This window comes from Callospermophilus lateralis, chromosome 5 (genome assembly GCF_048772815.1).
Source record: "Callospermophilus lateralis isolate mCalLat2 chromosome 5, mCalLat2.hap1, whole genome shotgun sequence".
NCBI classification, from domain to species: domain Eukaryota; kingdom Metazoa; phylum Chordata; class Mammalia; order Rodentia; family Sciuridae; genus Callospermophilus; species Callospermophilus lateralis.
This window is the reverse complement of record NC_135309.1, coordinates 38,016,586-38,035,935: the sequence shown is the minus strand read 5'-3', so window position 1 is coordinate 38,035,935 and position 19,350 is coordinate 38,016,586. Positions and strand designations below refer to the sequence as shown.

General features: G+C 37.8%; 1 pseudogene; it reads right to left on the bottom strand.

Annotated features, from left to right (window-relative positions):
• Positions 1-4,501: 4,501 nt before the first annotated feature.
• On the bottom strand, positions 4,502-19,168 carry LOC143400343 (dehydrodolichyl diphosphate synthase complex subunit NUS1 pseudogene; annotated as a pseudogene).
• Positions 19,169-19,350: the final 182 nt, after the last annotated feature.

Genomic DNA, 19,350 nt, shown 5'->3' with positions numbered 1-19,350 from the left:
AACAGGTTCATTTTTTCAAAAAACCTTCTCAATCTTCATTTATTGTCTCACAACAGCCATTAGTAAGAGTAATTTCATTCGATCTTTTGAGGAAACTTCATACTGACTTCCATAATGGTTGAACGAATTTGCAATCCCACCAACAGTCTAAAAGTGTTCATTTTACTCTAAACCTTCTCTAGTATTCATTATTTGTATTCTATTTTATTTTATTTCATCCCACTTAGACTGCCATACTAAGTGGGATGAAATAAAATTTCAGTGTGGCTTTAGTTTGCATTTCCCTAATTGCTAAAGATGCTGAACATTTTTTCATATATTTGTTGTCCATTTGTATTTCTTCTGAAAATTGTCTGTTTAGCTCTCTTGCCCATTTATCAATTGGGTAATTTTTTTTTTTTTGGTGTAAAGATTTTTTAGTTCTTTATATATTCTAGATATAAATATCTGTCAGAAGAGTATCTAGCAAAGATTTTCTCCCATTCTGTTTTTAAAACTTTTTTTGCATGATAGTAGAGTATATTTTGAGATTTTATATATATACAAATAAGTATGACTTATTCTAGTTAGTCTCCCATAATTGTTGTTGTACATGATGCTGAATTACATTCATCATATATTCATAGATGTGGATAGAAAATATCTGTATGAATCATTCTTTCCATTTCCCATTTCCCTCTCTTCCCCTATGTCTAGTTCAATGAACAACGAATCTTCCCCTCCCTTATTGTGAGTTAGCATCATATGAGTTATCATATCAGATAGAACATCCTGTCTTTGGTTTTGGGGAACTGGCTTATTTCACTTAGCATGATATTCTCCAGTTCCATCCATTTACCAGCAAATGCCATAATTTCATTCTTTATGGCTGAGTAATATTCCATTGTTTATATATACCACATTTTCTTTATTCATTCATCTGTGGTAGGGCACCTAGGTTGGTTCTTGTGAATTGAGGTGCTATAAACATTGAAATGGATGCATCACTGTAGTATGCTGATTTTAAGTCCTTTGTGTATAGACCGAGAAGTGGGATCACAGGGTCAAATGGTGGTTCCATCCCAACTTTTCTAAGGAATTAGAGAAGATAATGCTAAGGGAAGTTAGCCAATCCCCCCAAAAAACAAATGCCAAATGTTTTCTCTGATGTAAGGAGGCTGATTCATAGTGGGGTAGGGAGAGGGAGCATGGAAGGAATGGACAAACTATAGATAGGGCAGAGGAGTTGGAGGGGAATGGGGGGGCAGGGGTTAGAAATGATGGTGGAATGTGATGATCATTATTATCTAATACATGTATGAAGACACGAATTGGTGTGAATATATTTTGTATACAACCAGAGATATGAAAAGTTGTGCTCTATATGTGTAGTAAGAATTTAATGCATTCTGCTGTCATATATAAATAAAAAATTAATTAAAAAAAGAATAATCATCAAATGAATATTTTAGGATGTTGAGAATACTTAAAAATATTTTTACTTTAAAAATCTTATTTTAGCATGTTTTTACTTAAAAATCTTATTTTGAGGCCTGACATTAATTGCTCATATTTTTTAAGATATTAACTGCATTTATAATTAGGTCATTAATGCATTGTAATTGATTTTATATATTGTAATGCAGTTATACAAATATTTTTGTTCATAAATCATTCTATCATCAGTATTTACTAAGTAGTCATATTTTCATTAGAAATTTGAAGTGTTCTGGCTTTATCATAATTATTTCTAAGTGTCTTTAGTTCTGCTATAGTTTTCTCTACCATTAATCTTTTTTTTCAGGTTGTATGGTCTTAGTTACTATTATTTTATAAAAAAATTCTGTGATTTTGATTGAATTTCACTTAATATTCTAAACAATTTAGGCAAATTAAAATCTCTCTTATATACAAAAAATAAAATAAAATAATGAGGGAAGTATTAGAGAACATAGTACATTGCCGGGTTTCTGTTCTCAAGACTAAAAGGCTCAGGGGTCACTCCAGTTGAACTGGGCTTACTGGGCTGCACGAAATAACCACACAAGAGACACAAATATCTTTTTATTTGGGGTTGCTGTGACGGCTCCTCTGACCTTAAGGGTCTGCAGAAAGAGAGAGCGAGAGCACGCGCTGACCCCTTTTATTGAGGGAAGCTATTCAAATGAGGCAAGGGGTCAGGTTTCAGGGGGCTGATTCTATCTTCATGATGTCCACTGTCAGCAGGTTGACTGACACCTGGGTAGGCCACACCCAAGGGCACAGTAAGAGAAGGGGACACACACAAGGCACTTCCATGGAAGATTCTATCCTAAACAGGGCAAGGGGTTATATTACAAAGGAACAGGTGAGCGTAGCTTCACCCATGGGGCTGTAGCAAGATACACCCATGCACGAGACACTGACCCTCCAATCCAAGAAGGGTGGGGAAAGCTGTGCCACATTTCTGCAACTGAGTGCCTCAGCACCCAGCCGGGGAGTGTAACCCAGTCACGTGTAAGGTTGGCCTCCCACAGTACATAGACCTACCACTCTGAATAAATAGCACCAGGGTTTTAGAAGCCAAGATTTCTGATTTAAAGCCTTTAGACCCTACTGCTTCCCTCTTTGTGGGTTCAGAGGGGGTGATGAGAGCCATTTGGGTGGTTGTTTGGGGTGAGGAAAATATTTTTTGTTCAGTTTTTCCTAGTAATCAAACTTTCATTTTTAGGAACAATATATTGATTGACTTATTAGGTGGAAGTATTTTCAGTTTGAAGGAACTTCAGGAGTGGAGTTCTATTCTGCTTAAATGTTGAAAGCTTGCTCATCTTCAGAGCAGAGAGAGTACTCATCTTCAGAAACCCATCCATTTTCATTTCTTACTTCTTTATAGTTAAACAAGGTGACTTGAGAATGTTGCTTTGGTATCTGTGTTCTGGGTTGTGAAGAACATTTGAAAAAGAATTCTAACTGTACTGAAATACAGAATATAAAAAAAAAAACTTAGATATTGAATTAGGCAGTCAAAAACTGAACAAAAGTTGTAATCCCAATAGTAAAGGTGGATATTTTCCTAGAAAAGAAAAATAAGTTTTGATTCTTATTTTGTGCAAAGAGTAGTATACTATGTAGTATGCTTCAAAGTTGGTTAAAATTTTTCCATTAACTGTTTTTATATAAGCATATGAGAAGTTACCAGGACAACTTTTTCCCTCAAAAATAGTCTGCTTGAGCAGTTACGCAAGAGAAGGATATAAAAAGGACAAATATAGGAAAGGAAGAAGTCAAATTATCACTGTTTGCAGATGATATGATCTTAGACTTGGAAGATCCAAACACTCCACCAAAAGGTTATGTCCTTGATCCACTTTGAGTTTTGTGCAGGGTGAGAAAGAGAGGTTCAATTTCATCCTACTACATATGCATTTCCAGTTTTCCTGGCAACATTTGTTGAAGAGGTTAGCTTTTCTCTGATGTATGTTTATGGTAACTTTGTCTAATATGAGATTACTGTATTTATGTGGGTATGACTGTGTCTTCTATTCTGTTCCATTGGTCTTAATGTCTGTTTTTATGACAATACCATGCTATTTTGTTACTATAGTTCTGTAGTGATGCCTCCTGCTTCAATTTCTTGCTAGTATTGCTTTGGCTATTCTGGGCCTCTTGTTTTTCAAATAAATTTCATGATTGATTTTTTTATTTCTATGAAGAACATCATTGGAATTTTAATAGGAATTGCATTAGATCTGTATATCACTTTTGATAGTATGGCCATTATTAATTTTTTTAGTAGTAGATGAACACAATATTTTTATTTAGTTGTTTTTTTATTGTGGTACTGGGGATCAAACCCAGTGGCTCATGTATGCTAGGCAAGCACTCCACCCACTGAGCCACAACTCCAGCCCAGTATAGCCATTTTGACAATATTAATTCTGTCAATCCAAGAAAATGATAGATCTTTCCATCTTCCAAAGCCTTCCTTTACTTTTTTCTTTCATGTTCTGTAATGTACATTTATTAACTCTTGACATAATTTTCTGTTTAAGGGGCTATTTAGAAAATCATTTCCTGTTTCTAAAAGTTGGAGCAATGGCCCTGTTTTCTTCTAGGAGTTACATAGTTTCTGTTCTAATTCTGAGTTCTTTGATCCATTTTGAGATGACTTTTATTCAGAGTGAAATAAGGGTCTAGTTTCATCCTTCTATATATAACAACCAGTTATCCCAGCCCCATTTGGTAAAAAGGCTTTCTTCAATGTATGTTTTTGGCACCTTTGTCAAAGATCAGAAGATTGCAGATGTGTGGATTTATTTGTGTCTTCTATTATGTACCATTGGTTTATGTATCTGTTTTTATGCCAGTACTGTGCAATTTTGTTACTATAGCTCTGTAATATAATTTGAATCAAGATATTGTGATGCCTCCAGCATAGCTTCATTTTTATTTTTTTATTTTTTATTTTTTTGGCTTAGAATTTTTTGACTATTCTGGATCTTTTATTCTTCCAAATGAATTTTAGGACTGTTTAGGATCACTAGTTACCCAGATACTGTTCATGGGATACATATTGAGGAAGGGCAGAGACAAAGTCCTCAATACTGGTGTCTAAATAGGAAGACAAAGACAATCTTAGTCAATCTGATTCACTTGGGAACAAAGTATAATGTTTAGTCCACAGGACCAAGCTTCAATACTAAACCAGGATCAGGGAAACTATTTAAATGGGCAAAAGTCCTAAGCAGCTCTCACAATATCTGCTCTTCCATATGGGGACAGTACTTTCACTACCTAATGACAATTTAGAGCCTGATCATCTTTGTCATGACTATTTGCAAACTCTGGTGAGTAGCTGGAACAACCTAGGCTTGAAAACTCCTGCTGTTGTTTCAAATTTTCATCCATCAAGGAATTCTTTCTTTTGAAGGTACAGTGGTGGGCCTGGTATGCTGCACACCTGTAACCTCAGTGATTTAGGAGGCTGAGGCAGAAGGATCTCAAATTCAAGGCCAGTCTTAGCAACTTAGAGAGGCCCTAAGCAACTTAGTGAGACCCTATCTCTAAATAAAAACAAAAAAGGCTGGGTCTGATGTATCTCAGTGGTAGAGCACCCCTGGGTTCAATCCCCAGTGCCAAAAGAAAACAGAAAAAAACCTTGGTGGTGATAATCGCTAATGTAGGCAATGCCCACTACCACACATCACACTATGGGGCTTGTGAATTCCAAGAATATGGGCTCCTGCCTTTCCTCTGCAATCACCAAGCCCATGAGCACTGACACCTTCTCCAGGGAACTGCCTTCAGTGGAGGGGATAGGAGGGTGCCTGTGGTTACTGTAGTTGCTTCCAGGTACTGTGAAGCCCAGCGGCACTAGACTAAGGCCGAGCCCCTAAACAGCCTCGCCTTCAGATCCAGATGCAGGTGTTCATCCCAAGGTGAAGGCATGGCTAGGAGGTGAACAGTGAATGCTAGTAGAGCAATATCTGCACACCAGCCCAGTGGTGCTTGGGCACCCTTGGCAGCTGTTTATCAACCCCTGGTGCCCAGCAGGCCAATAGCTCTGCATCCCCCTACCTGCCCTCCCTCCTGAACCCTTTTCCTTTGCCAGTACATAATCTCTTACCTCACCCCCACAGTCATCCTCCTTCGTGGTCTGTTTTTTAAGGAAACTTTTTATTTTGAGATTTTTAGCATTTCACATGTAGTCACAGCAAAAGAAATCCCAAAGAAATATTCTTTATCCAGTGTGTTAGCCAGTTTTGCAGTACTATAACAAAACACCCAAGAAAAAAAGAAGAAAGGTTTATTTTGGCTTACAATTTGGAAGACTTTAGTTGGTGGTTGGTTGGCCCCATTGCTTTGGGGCCTGTGGCAAGGCAGTAGCAGAGGAAGCTGATCATCTCTTGGCAGCCAGGAAGCAAAGATAGAGGAAGAGGAAGTATGGGGTCCCAAAATCCCCTACAAGAGCACATCCCCCAGACCTAACTTTTCACAAGACCCCACCTCCTAAGGGTTACACCACTTTCTAATAGCACCATGGGCTGGGCACAAGCTTCCAATTTTTTAGCGGACATTAAAGACGTAAACCATCCAACCAGGATCTCCCAGTGGTAAAATCTTGGAAAACTGAAGTATATTACCATAACCAGGATATTGACATTGGTATAATCAACACAATCACCCAAGAATCCATGAGCCATCTCATTCCCTTCTAACAGCTACACACAACCCTTTCACCCTCTTCCCCTCCTTAACTCCTGACACCCACTGAATCATTCTCCCCTTTTATATGTTTGTCATTTCAAGAATATTAATTAAATGGATCATATTATATGTAGCCTTTTGGATTCGCTTTATCTTTTTCTCACTTGCCATAATTCTCTGGCAGTTTATCCAGCTGTGTATCAGGGTTGTGCGCATTTTTATTGCAGAGTAGTGTTCAAAGGTCTGACTGTACCACAATTTGTCTAATCATTCACTCACTGAAGGACCTCTGGATTGGTTCCAGTTTAGGGATATTATGATTACAGCTGCTATAAACATTTAGGCACAGGTTTTTCTGTTATTACAGAACATCCACTGGGATAAGTGCCCAAGAGTGAAATTTCTGGGGGTGTGTTTAATTTAGGGGGAAGGGGAATTGAGGATTGAACCTGGGGGTGCTCTACCCCAAGTTATATCCCATTTTTTTTTGAGATAGAGTCTCCCTAACCTGGCCTTGAAATTGAAATCCTTCTGCTTCAACTTCCCGACTCACTAGGATTACTGGTATGTGCTGCCATGACTACCACATGTTTAATTTTTTTTTTTTTTTTTTTTAGGAAACTGCCAAACTGTTTACTGGATGGCTATATCATTTTACATATTTTACATTCCCACCAGCTGCATATGAGTGAATCCAGGTTTTCTGTATCTACATCAGTGTCTGGCGTTGTCCCTATTATAATTTTTTTTTTAGTTGTCAATGGACCTTTATTTTATTTATTTATTTATATGTGGTTCTGAGAATCAAACCCAAGCAAGGATAAACCCACCAAACCACAAACCCAGTCCCTTATTTTGAATTTTAACCATTCTAATAGTGAATGGCATCAGCTGGTCCAGCCCATTCCAGAGTTCCCTGATAAGAGCTTGCAATGCTGGCCTCTGGCTAGGTTCCCTCCCCACAGCATTCCAGAGTAGTAATATCTAATAATGGTTTCCATTTTTCAGTCCTCCGTCTCATCATGTTTTTTGGCCATTTTCTTAGGGGATTCTTTGCTTTTACTGTTATGACTTGAGGATTCTTCATATATTCTAGATATAAGTTTTTTGTTGTTTTGTTAGTAACAAGGATTGAACCAAGGGGTACTAAACACCAAGCCACATCCCCAGCCCTTTTTTAAAATTTTAATTTACAAATCTTTCACATACATTCTCATTTGACCCTCACAACAACCCTGTGAGGTAGGCAGCACAGACATTCTTCTCAATTAACAGATGAAGAAAGTGAATCTAAGAGCAGTTAACTGATGTGCCCAAGGTTCTATAGTTAGCAAATAGTTTGTAATATCAGTCTTTGGCCTAAAAATTCAGTGCCCAACCTCCCCTCATACTTGCCTTACCCCAGCCCTTTTTATTTTTTTATTTTTGAGACAGGGTTTCTCTAAGTTGCTTAGGACCTTGCTAAATTGCTGAGGCTGGTCTTGAACTTGCAGTCCTCCTGCCTCAGCCTCCTGAGCCGCTGAGATTACAGGAACGTGCCACCACACCCAGCCTAGATACTAGTCTTTTGTGAAATGTAGGCTATTCAAATATTTTCTCCCTGCTTGTACCTTGTCTTTCATCCTCTTCACATGAACTTTCACGTTTTTAAAAGATCAAATTTATCCATTTTTAATCGGTACAGCATTCAGTATAAATTGAAGAACACTTTGTCCTATATTCTGAAGACTTTCTGCTGTTTTTCTAAAATTGTTATAGTTTTAGATATTGCATTTAAGTCCCGGAAATATTTGAGATAAATCTTGACGTTTAGGTCAAGGATCATTTGTGTGTGTGTATGTGTGTGTGTGAAGCCATTCTCACACATGATTGGGTATCACCCTGACTGCGTGTGAGGCACTCAGGCCAGCTGTGTCAGAGCTTTATCCCCACCCTTTTCAGGTGCGAGAGCCTGTCCGTGTGGGGGTGTGACTGACCATTGACCCTGAAACCAATCAGTGACCCTGACCTTGGAATGCTATCCCCCTCGACCTTCATTGGATGGAATTTTCCCCTGAATTTTTTGTTCCCCAATAAAAGCCCACTCTTTGGCGTGCTCTCCCCTCTCTCCTGCTGGTCTCTTGTGTAAACCTCGCTACCACATCAGGTGGCTCGAAGCAGGAGCCGGGAAGGGCCGTCTCTTAGCTGGGCAAGAAAAAGGTAAATTGAGTTTATGTGTCTTTATTTTGATCTCATTAGTTAACTTCTATGTTTAGAACCTCTAGTATGAAGCTAGCGTGCTGTTCGCGCAGCAGGTGTGTGTGTGTGTGTGTGTGTGTGTGTGTGTGTGTCTGTCTGTCTGTCTATGGATGTCCAGTTGCTACAGTACCATTTTTTTAAAATAGGCTATCATTTCTCCATTGCATTTCTTTGGCACTTTTGCAACAAGTCAGGCATATTTGTATGAGTCTACTCACAAATTCTACGTACTATTTCATTGATCTCCATATTGACCACTGGGTCAATACCACACACACCTCACTACTATAGCTATGTAATAAGTTCTGAAATACTGTAAACTAATTTTTCCATGTCATTCTTCTTTGATTGGATTTTCAAATGTTGAACCAGACTTTTGTTCCTGAAGCATACTAGTTGTTCATCATATAATTCTTTTTTACATATTGCTGTTTTGCTATTTTCTTTTGTTGTATTGTCTTTGTCTGGTTTTGGTATTAGGGTAATGCTTCATAAAATGAATTGTCAAGTATTCCCTTCTCTATTTTATGGAAGATGTTCTATAGATTTTGGGTTTCTTATGGTGCATTATATGTAATAATGGGATTCATAATGCAGTATTCATCCATACACCAGAACTGATTTTAATTCTTCCTTAAATGCTTAATAGATAAGGGAACAAAAGCAAAAATAAACAAGTGGGGCAACTTGAAACTAAAAAAGGTACTGCACAGAAGCAAAATGAAAAGGCAACTGGAGAAGGAAAAATTTCTAAATCATATATATGATAAATAATTAATACCCATATAAGAAACTCATAGCTAGCTAGATACTGTGTTTCTCCCAGTGACTTGGGAGGCTGAAGCAGGAAAATTGCAAGTTCAAGGCCAGTCTTGAGCAACCTAGTGAGATCCTATCTAGAATTAAAAAATAAAAAGGGTTATTTCGCTTAGCACAGTGTTCTCAATTTTCATACATTTTACTGTAGTACTATAATTTTATTATTCTTTATGAGTGAGTAAAATTCCATTGTGTATATATACCATGTCTTCTTTAACCATTCATCTGTTTATGGGCACACAGTTGGTTCAAAACTTGGCTATTGTGAATTGCACTGCTATATATATTAAACCAGACCCAGAAACTCAATAGTCGAATGCTTTGTGTCATTATGTGGCTGCTAGACCCAACCAAAATAAGGGGAAAAAGGTGGAGTGGTGAAATCCCATGAAAATAGAAGAGGTATCAGTGGAGTAGAGGAAGACGATAGAGGGGGAGGGAGAGGGGGACTGGGAGGCAAAGGTAGGAAAAGTGGAAAGAAATTGACCAAGTGCTATGTATATATGTGTCTGTACCACAGTGGATTTCACCTTTATATATTCTATGAAGCACCAATTTAAAAAATAAACTAAAAATAAATAGAAAGAAGACCAGGAGAGTAGAGGAAGAGGGACAGAGAGAGGGAGACAGGAGGGAAAGAGGAAGTTCTAGGAACTGAAGTGAAGCAAATTATATTCTATGCATGTATGATTATGTCAAAGTGAACTCAATATTATGTATCACAATAACACATTAATAAAAACACAATAGAATTGTCAAAAAATTAAAACTCAAATGGGCCAGGCAGAATGGTACATTCATTCCTATAATCCCAGCAGCTCAGGAGGCTGAGGCAGGAGGATCACAAGTTCAAGGCTTCAGCAACTTAGTGAGGCCCTGAGTAACTTAGTGGGACCTGGTCTCAAATTAAAAAATATGAGGGAAAGAAAGCAGGGCTGGCTGGGAATATGGATCAATGGTTAAGCACCCTTGGGTTCAATCCCTTATGGGGGATTGAAGGGATAAATGGGAATATGTTGACCAAAGAGTACAAAGTCTCACTTATTCAAGATTAATAAGTTCTGGAGATCTAATATACAGCATGGTCACTATAGTTAATGTTATTGTATTTTATACCTGAATTTACTTCAAGGGTAGATGTCTCTCTCTTTTGTTTTTCCTGATATGGATACCACTGAACAACACTCTCAGTCCTTTTTTATTTCTTTTAGTTTGGAACAGGGTCTTACTAAATTGCCCAGGCTGGCCTTGAACCTGAGATCCTACTTCAGTCTCCTGAGTCATTGGGATTACAGATGTGCACCACTACATTAATTAAACAGAGGCCCAAATAGCCAAAGCAATCCTTGTGAGAAAAGTGAAGCAATATCAGACCTTAAACTATATTACAGAGCTAGAGCAACAAAAACGGAAAGGTACTGGCACAAAAATCGACATGAAGACCAATGGAACAGAATAGAAGACACAGAGACAAACTCATACAAATACAGTTATCTCATACTAGACAAAGGCTCCACAAACATACTTCAGAGAAAAGAAAGGCTTTTCAACAAATGGTGCTGGGAAAACTGGAAATGCATATATAGAGAATGAAATTGAACCCCTATCTCTCACCTCGCACAAAAATCAATTCAAAGTGGATCAAAACCCTAGGAATTAGACCAGAGACACTGCACCTACTAGAAGAAAAAAAGGCCAAACTTTCCACTGTGTTGGCTTAGGAATCAACTTCCTCAATAAGACTCATAAAGTATAAGAAGTAAAATCAAGAATCGATAAATGGGATGGTATTAATCTAAAACGCTTCTTCACAGCAAAGAAAACAATCAAGAATGGGAAGAGAGAGCCTACAGTGTAGGAGAAAATCTTTGCTACTAGTATCTCACATGGATAATCTCCAGAATATATGAAGAACTCAAAAAATTTAATACCAAAAACCCAAATAACTCAATCAATAAATTGGCAAGCAAACTGAACAGACACTTCACAGAAGAATACAAATGGTCAACAAATAAACAAAAAAATGTTCAATATTTCTAGCAATTAGAGAAATGCAAATTAAAACTACACTGACATTTCATCTCACTCCAGTCAGAATGGCAATTATCAAGAACACAAGCAACAACAAATGTTGGTGAGGATGTGGGGAAAAGGTACACTTGTACGTTTCTGGTAGGACTGCAAATTGGTGTAATCACTCTGGAAAGCAGTATGAAGATCCCTCAAAAAACTAGGAATGTATTATGCAGAGGAAACTAGGAATGTGTTGTGCAGAGGCTCTGACCCAGGAAACAAAGCTCAAAGATTGAGCAATTGAAAGAAGATGTGAGGCACAGTGGGAATACTGGTCATCCTTTATTCAGGGGCAGCCATAGCTATTAGCCAGCCCCCAGCTTCAGCTCCAGCTCCCAGCCAGGTCCATTTTAATTCTCATTTTCCCCCCATTTTGTCTCCATTAGTCCCCCCATTAGCCCATTTCACCCCAATTATTTTCCCTTTTTATATGCCCTTTTAACACTGCCAACAGATTACATAAGGGGGGGCGGGTGTCTCACAAGTTAATGTTCAAAGTGTTTCTGGCCTTAACTAATCATAACATAGCAGGATCCTAGCTCTGGCCACACGCTGAAAATATAGCTTAGCTGCAGTAAGGGAACCTAACTACAGCCATTTTGGGCCTGCCCCAACAGAATGGAAACACCATTTGACCTTGTTATACCACTCCTAGGTATATATCAAACAGAGTTAAAATCAGCATACTATTGTGACACATCCACTTCAATGTTTATAGCTGCTCAATTCACAATAGCTAAGCTACAGAACCATCCTAGTTATCCTTCAACAGAAGAACGGATAAAACGGATAAAGAAAATGTGGTATATGTACACAATGGAATATCACTCTGCCATAAAAAAAGAATGACTTTATGACTTTGTCTGGTAAATGAATGAATCTGGAGACTATCATGCTAAATGAAATAAGACAATCCCCAAAAACCAATGGTCAAATGTTCTCTCTGATATCTGGATGCTAACACACAACAAAGAGACAGAGGGAAAAAAAATGGATTAGACAAAGGAGAATGAAGGGACAGGATGGGGATAGGAATAGGAAAGACAGTGGCCTAAATCTAACATAAATTTCCTACGTACAGATATGTATATACCACTGTGAATCTCTACAGCTCATACAGTCACAAGACTTGCATCCCAATTAGAATAAGACATACTTCAGGTTTGTATAAATATGTCAAAATACACATTATTGTCATGTATAACTAAAAGGAGCAAATAAAATAAAATAAAGCACTTCCTCAATTTTAGAAATCTAGTTTAGCTCCATTGGTTTTCAATGCCCAATTTTATATTCCAGAATTTATACACACACACACACACACACTCACACACACGTACACATATCCAAAGTAGTTTTTGTTTTGTCTGTTTTTACCAGCATTCACAATGTTGACTGAAAAATCTTTCATTTTTAAGCTTTAGTGAAATACAATTGACAAAAGTGCATATATTTAATATTTAACTTGATACTTTTATATATGCTTTTATATTACCACAATTAAGCTAATTAATGCACCCATTACTCATAAAGTTACTTTATATGTGTGTGTGTGCCTTTGAGATTTCATTATAGGCAGCACTATGAAGACAATATCAAACATTTCTGAAAAATACTTCTCAGATTATTTGCTTAAAACTTTGAAACACAGAAAATATTTTTCTTCCATTTGTACAGATATCATCAATCAATACAAATTCTGGAAAAGTTGGCTTCAATGATCAGGAAAAAGAGAACAAAACAATGTCAATTCAACTTGGAAATCTTGATTAGTTCCAGAAAGAATGTTATTATAAGGGAGCCTGCTACCTCCTGTGAATGCCTCTTTTGCATGTGCTGCTTGCCAGTCTTACACATGCACCCATCATTGTGATGCCATCTGCCACTAGACCCTCACCCAAAGCAAGTAAATGCTGGTGCCATGTACTTCAATTTCTATGACTATAAGCTAAATAAACCTTTTTTTTCTGTATAAAGTATCCTGCCTCAGAAACTTTGTTATAGTAGCAGAAATAGATTAAGACAGGTTTATTTTTTGCTTATCTTTACCCCTTAAGATGATCATTGTTATGGTTTGGGCATGAGGTGTCCCTCCAAAGCTCCTGTGTTAATGCAGGAATATTTAGAGGTGAAATAATTAGATTGAGAGCTGTAACCTCATCCTAGTTTGAGTGGACTGAGGTGGTAACTGTAAGCAGATGGGGCATGACTATAGGTGGTGAGTCACTGGGGGAATGCCCTAGAAGGGTATATCTTTCCTGCAGTCCCTTCCCTTCTCTTTGTTTCCCGGCCACCTCCAGCTGAGTAACTTTCCTCTGATGGGCTCTTCAGCCATGATTCAGCCATGATGCTCCAGCTTGTCTTAAGCCCAAAGTGATGTAGTTGGCTGACCATGAATTGAACCTCTGAAACTATGAGGCCAAAGATACTTCTCCTCCTTTAAGTGGGTCTTGTCAGGCATTTGGGTCACAGTGACATAAAGCTAACACAAACATCTATATTATCTCCAATATTTTTCCTATTATAAAACTTTGAAGAGTATCTTCACTCCTGTTTCCTTAGGTAATTAAATTAGACTTCCTTATGGAATTAAATGGGTTTTGTCCCATTATTTATGTGGCCAGTTTCTTTTTCCTTTCTCTTTCAAAATGTCACATCTGCCAAGAGCCCTTTACTGACCATCTCACCCAAAGCAAGACCTCAACAGTTATTCTTTTATTCCCTCTCCCTGATTTCTTTCATAGCACATAGTAAAAAGTATTTTATTTCCATTTTATCTCTCTCTCCCACTAGGACCTAAGCTCTAGTGATGCAGGTACTTTGTCTTGTATACTTTCATATCTGCAACACATAGGACAGGTTGTCACTTAGGTTGTCACTTAGGGCTTCATAAAAAGCCATGGGGCTTTTTATGAAGGGAGAAAAACAAGAAAGGAAGAATAAATAGAAAAAAGGAGAAAACTCTTGAAAGGAAATTCGAAGACAATCCTAAGGAACTTGACTGATTGAGACCTAAAAAGAAAAAAAAGGCCCGTAAGAAATGGCCTGTATTAAAACACAAACACTCTTCCATTTGTACAGATATTTCTTCCATATATACAGACCTGGAACCTTAAAAGTGAGTTCTGATACTAAATTTTAAGTTGCTTCCATTTCTGTGCTGTACCTATCCTCCTGAGTTCTTGCATTTTTAAGTCTCTTCTACTTAAAAGCTATGTGTTAGGCGGCTTTGGAGAATAAAGGAGACAAGGTCTCTGTCCCTAGTTGGCATGACACGATATAAAGGACAGAACTGAGTGGTAGCACCGGGAATAGGAATTTGGAGTAAGATATGACTGGAAACTACCATAAAAATTAACGACTTCTCCAGAAATCATATGTATACTCTGAAGGCTGCAGTACTTCCTATAATTACATGAAATAAGAACTTGATATTCATACATGAAAATAAACAGTAAACTCAAGAGATTTAGACTAAGACAAACATGTTACATATTCTTATACCTTCATTTAGGCTCCTACAATGGTCATTAAAAATTTAGGATTTAGGTAAATCCTAAATTTCCCTTCCATGTTTCCTTCCATGGTTTCCTTGGTTGGTTGACAGTTGATAATGTGGGAAGTAAGGATATTAAGAAACTCTCATTTTCTAACATGAATGAGAAATTACTTCTTTAGTACGTATGGCCATTTTTGTATATAAAAGCCTATCCAAAACAGACCAATAGGTTGCCCAAGATAATCAGAGTCCAATTTTAGTTTGATGTCTGATCTACAATGATAAATAGTTCACCCAGATAGTTTTCATTTTTAAATGCTGAGAAAAATTCAGAGTAGATTTTTCAGAGAAAATACATGGACTGGGTAAATTTTTAAAATATGACTTTAATCAAATCAGCGTCGGTACATAGTGACCTGTACAGTAATATGTGACAGACATTAAGAAATTAATAAAATACTTTAGGGACTGCTTTAAAACTCAGGGGATCCATACTGAATTGATACTGGAAGTTTCTGACACTTGAAGTTTTCTTTGTTCAATTCCTGATTTCCTGTACTTTAGAATGATGTGGCTAATCTATAGCAACCGAGAATCTAAGAATTCATTACAAGAGCCATTGTATTTCATTTTCCTTAGGCTTTTTGGACATGATATGTGAGTTGTTTTTGGCAAACTGCTGATCTACTGCAGTTTCCAGGATCAACATCAGAAGAATCCTGAAGGCATATCAAAAAGATACATTCAACTGCAAACTGGCTCTGAGACCTTTTCATTGGTGTAGCAGAAACTGACACAGCAATAGGAAAGACCACCCTAATGCACCCTCCTGCTCCCATCTCACATGTACATTGCAAAGTGCATTGTGAATCTTTGGATCTTTTTTTTTTTTTTAATATTTATTTAGTTGTAGAATGATACACAATATCTTTATTTATTTTTATGTGGTGCTAAGGATTGAACCCAGTGCCTCACACATGCAAGGCAAGCACTTTAATGAGCTACAACCCCAGCCCATATCTTGGGATCTTTCTAGGATTTAATTTAACTAAATCTTGCTTGATGGTATGCTATGTGACTATCCTTACAACCAGGGTCAGGGAACACTGAAGAAACCTTGGATATTATCTATATTGGGTAGTGTGGGATGCCTGGGAACCCCACTTCGACTCACTGTTGAACAGTGACCAAGGCACTGAAACCTTTAAATATCTTGATGTGCTAGAAATAAACTCATTGTTTCATCATGAGCCTTCAATGATACATCATCTTGAGCAGTGTTTTAAGACAAACTCTTTGGTCTTGCCAAAAGATGGACTCAACATGTTTTCCTCTAGTGATTAAGTAAAGTAAGTTGCTATATTCTTTGTTGAATGAGTTGAAACAGTCCAACAGGTTAAGCTTAACAGCTTTGGAGCAAGGAAGGTGTGTGTTTGAATCCTGGTTCCAGCACTTGATAGTTACTTGATCTAGGACAAGTAACTATTGATTGCCTCATAAAGTTGTTTATATTATTAAATTAGATCATGTCTATAAAGTGATTGGCATATAATGAATGTTTAATTGACAGTTTAAGGCAACCAAAAAATCTAATTGAATACAGATTGGCAATTATCAGAATTAGCATCTTATAAAAGAGGTTTTAAGTGTTAAGGGTTCATTTACATCTTTGTAAAGGTCACTCTGAAAATGATCAACTTTTGTTAAATTAATTTACACAATAGAGTCTGGTATTATGCTTTTACAGGTGAATACTTTCAATGTCTGAAGTTAAGCATGTAGAACATATGTTCTAGAATACATAAGAATATTCTTTGATTACTCTTCACAACAAAGATTTTCTTTATATAGTTGTTTCTAACACATGATTTAATATTTTCTTGGACATATTTGTTCTTGTGTAGAGATGAAGCTACTGGATTAGGCAGTGTTTATGGTGTTGATAGTGGATTCTCGGAAATATAAATAAATAGATCATCTCATTAAGTCTTCTGATCAAGGTTGTCTATTTGTCAAATAACTATCTTAATAGAAAGGGTTGCCATATAAGTAGTATGATACTTGGTACAGAGATCCAGGAGTAATTATCTACCCTTGAGTTAATTAAACCAACTAAGCAAAATGGCAAATGCTGCTTATGCAGACAACCTACCAATATTTAGTGGCTTCTAAGCACTGAGATACCAAAGATAATATAAACCAAATCCTTGCTTCTAGTGAAGGCTACAGAGAATATTCTAGAGTACTATGGTACTACTATATTATGTGTTATATAGACACTAGTCATAGGAAAATCTCAACTTTCTTCTGATCACTACATGCTTCTAAAGAATACACCTATGGGTGGCACTCAAGATTACTTGATTACTCAAGATTAAAATACTCAAGATTACTCCAAAACAAGATAGTGGCAATTATAAAGCAGAGCCACTACTGTCATTCTTGGTTGTTAACAAGAGTGTGTGTTATTTATAAAAACTTCTGAAGGTGGCCTTTCCACATGGCCAGTTGGTTTGTTTATACCGGGGATAAACCCAGGGGCACTTGACCCCTGAGACACATCCCCAGCCCTTTTGTTGTAACTGTTTAGAGATAGGGTCTCCCTGAGTTGTTTAAGGACTTGCTAAGTTGCTGAGGCTGGCTTTGAACTCGAGATCCTCCCTCTCAGCCTCCTAAACCACTGGGATTACAGGCATGTGCCACTGTGCCTGGCCACATGGCTGCCTTTTAACCTGTGCTGCTGTTTAAGCAGCATCCTGACCCTGCTCATGAGCAAAGACTGCTCATACTCCAGCAAACAGAACTTTCTCTGGCTCTAGCTTGAATCTATACCCTTATGTCTGCAATTTGAGCTTTACCTTACTTTGCAAGACCACATGTTATTCAACAGTATTCCATTTGATAGATGTCCCTGAAACAATGTGCAATCAGTCCTAGAATGTATACATTTCATTCTTTGGGCAAACTGGTTGGCATACCTGAGTGACTCCAGGTACACCAGTGTATCCTGGTCTATTTGAGGACTTCTTCCATCACTGAAGTAGTTAGAGTAGGGAACTGGATGGAAATTGATGTGGTCAGGGGCACTGTCTTAAAGGAGATGGTCCTTCCTGGGGCAGCTAAGATCTAAACTTGTAGCTGCAATGATGAGAGCTATTCCAGGTGATTATTTCATTCTATAGCATAAAGAGTGTTCTCTTAAAATTTTCCAAGGGTCTTTTCAACTTTATTTCTTTACTTCATTTTTTTTTTTTTTTTTTTTTTGGCACCTGGATTGAACTCAGAGGCACTTGGCCACTGTCACATCCCCAGCCCTATTTTGTTTTATTTAGAGACAGGGTCTTACTGAGTTACTCTGTGCCTTGCTATTGCTGAGGCTGGCTTTGAACTCTTGATCCTCCTGCCTCAGCCTCCCAAGCCACCACACCCAGCCTTTACTTCATTTTTTGAAGTGGAGTACAATCTTCATGAAATTTATCCAAATGCATCCTATTTATCTAGAGTAGCAGGCTGAGTTTCTATGATGTTAGATCACTAAGGATATGAAGGCACCCTTCTTTTATCTATTTAAGGTACAATAGTTTAGGACTCCCACCTGCTATTGGGCCCACAATAATTTAACCCTATTCTTCTAATGACGATATCTGGCTTTTCCTTATATCAAGAGAATCCTAGTCAGAATATGGAATTTCTTGACACTTTTCAGTACTAACCACACCTAAATCTTTCTCAGTATTTGGCTGTTATTTTTTTCTCCTGTGTAAGTTGTTTTCATGTTGCTTAAACAAAATATCTGAGGCTGGGTACTTTATGATTTATTTGTCTCATGATCTGGTGGATGGAGGGTCCAAACAGCAGTATGCCAGCATCCTGGTGAGGGCCCCCTTGTCTGTGTCACAACGTGGTGGATATTTGTAAAGAGAAATAGCCTCATGCAGAAGGGGCTAAGGTATGTGTTGGCTCCTCTATATAAAAATATGCTATGGTGATAACTCCTGTGAGACTCAACCATACTGCAAGACGAGCACTGATCCATATCAGAATGGAACCCTTATAACCAATTACCTCCCATAAGGACCCACCTCTTAAAAGTCCTATCACCTCAGCGTTGTCACACTGGGGACCTAGCTTCCCACCCATCAAACTTTGGGGGACAAACCATACCAAGCTGTAAACTTCCCTTGTTTTGACACCATATTCTTGCTTCTCCTCCCTCTGATCATTCCTTTTCTGGATGCTTCGCCTCTGTTCTTTGAAAGTGTTCTCCAGGGCACGAACTTTGGCCCTCAAGCCTTCTGACCCCATCACATTCACACTGCAAAGCTTCCTAGGATTCTTAGGACAGCCAAATACCTTATTTGAGGTAAGCATGCCCCTAATGGACACTCAGTAGCTTTGCGACAGTACTCGGCCTTGGATGAATGATATCAACTCACAGGTACAAATAACGGAGAGAACTTTCTTAGGAAAACTTCCAGGTACTTTATTTGCCCTGAGGTAGGAAGTAACAGGAAGAACCTTGTCAGGAGTCTTAACTTTCCAATTTTTTTGTT